Raw genomic sequence first — 1,399 nt, 5'->3', positions numbered from 1 at the left:
AACATATCAAGCACAACCAAATAAGCAAGCTTACATTAACAAAGCAAAAAATGCTTTTCACCATACTTCTCTCCTAGCCTTGTCCTGATATCTTATTTCCTGATTATACGCAGAACATCAACACAAATCATGTCATCAAAATACATGACCATGTTCACAAGAGCGAGAAATCACCTTTGTTCGCTAGATTCCCCTTCTTCCCTTCTCTTCTTTCCCAGATTTGCAGATACACATTTTAGAAAGCCCATATATTAGTCAATCAAAATCAGAGTGCCGGAGGAAGCAGAAGGCAAAGAAAAATAACGCATGATTTGCCTCTTTAGGCCATGCATCTCTGAGGTGAGCTGCAGCGCCTGAATCTGCGCTCATCATCCATCCATCCGTGTATGCAGAGGTGGAGCGCAGCCTCCCTTGCCCGAGCCCCAGCCTCCTCTCTGTTTTGTTTTGCCTTGATATATTGTATAACCTTCTACATATATGACAATATCCAGTATGCACATAAAAGAAGCGGTTCATCTGAATTGGTGAACATATATTTAAGAACCCTGTGAAATAATGAGCCATTAAGCAAACAACAAAATGAGTATCTACAAATACAGACAAGGCGGCCGACAATCCAAACAAAAGGTTTACCTGATCGAGCAGAATTTCATTGACAAATTCCAAAAACAAAAATAGTCAGCACTGCGTCATTGCAACAAAATCCTGCGAGATAGAAATAAAATTGGAACCACCATAAGAACAAATTAGCTCATGAACACATCATCAGACAGGATAGGGCAAATACTGCCAATACAAAGTACAGAGAAAAGAGAAGAGGCAAAGAGAGAGGAGCACCTCGGCAAGATTTTGGAGGAAGACGTCTTCGCGCTCCTTTAGTCGACGCCCTCGTCCAGTGTTGTCCCAAGGCTCTCTTACTCTTGTTAAGTGTACTGGTCTCTTGTCGCCGAGGTCAGTGCGCTTGACATGGCGCTGCGTGCTACTGCCTTCGCGTCCCAAGGCTCTCTTACTCTTGTTGTCCTCTCCCTCAAATGCAATGAACGACAGGTACATACACCATAGAAAAAATGTTAGCAACTGAATAAATGACATATCCTTCATCAATTATTAAATAAAAATTGAAAATGAAGGTCATCTCATCATCTCATGGCCTTCTCTTCAATTTTTTCTTTTCACAAAGGCTTTTCAGTGTCACAATTAACCAAATAAAGAAGCAACCAGCAGCAGGTAGTAGCAGTATAACACATAACAGCAACACAAGCAACCAGCAGCAGCAGAACCAACACACACATCTAGCAGCACAAGTAGTAGCCATAGCTCACAAAGCAACTGCACAAACGCACAGTAGAGCACAAGCACAAAATCAAAGGGAGACAGAGAGAGGAAGCTATGTGCTTCC

At 42.1% G+C, this 1,399-nt stretch overlaps 1 long non-coding RNA gene across 1 annotated transcript; it reads right to left on the bottom strand.

The window, feature by feature from the left end:
- Positions 1 to 20: 20 nt before the first annotated feature.
- LOC123178174 (uncharacterized) lies at positions 21 to 1,004 on the bottom strand. Its single transcript, XR_006489374.1, has 3 exons — positions 838 to 1,004; positions 175 to 545; positions 21 to 99 (listed from the first exon to the last, which is right to left on the bottom strand). It is a non-coding gene; the product is annotated as an uncharacterized lncRNA (long non-coding RNA).
- Between the last annotated feature and the right edge of the window lie 395 nt (positions 1,005 to 1,399).

This window comes from Triticum aestivum, unplaced genomic scaffold, assembly GCF_018294505.1.
Source record: "Triticum aestivum cultivar Chinese Spring unplaced genomic scaffold, IWGSC CS RefSeq v2.1 scaffold327021, whole genome shotgun sequence".
Classification (NCBI taxonomy): domain Eukaryota; kingdom Viridiplantae; phylum Streptophyta; class Magnoliopsida; order Poales; family Poaceae; genus Triticum; species Triticum aestivum.
Note: the sequence above shows the minus strand (reverse complement) of the source record. Positions and strands in the feature narration are given on the sequence as shown.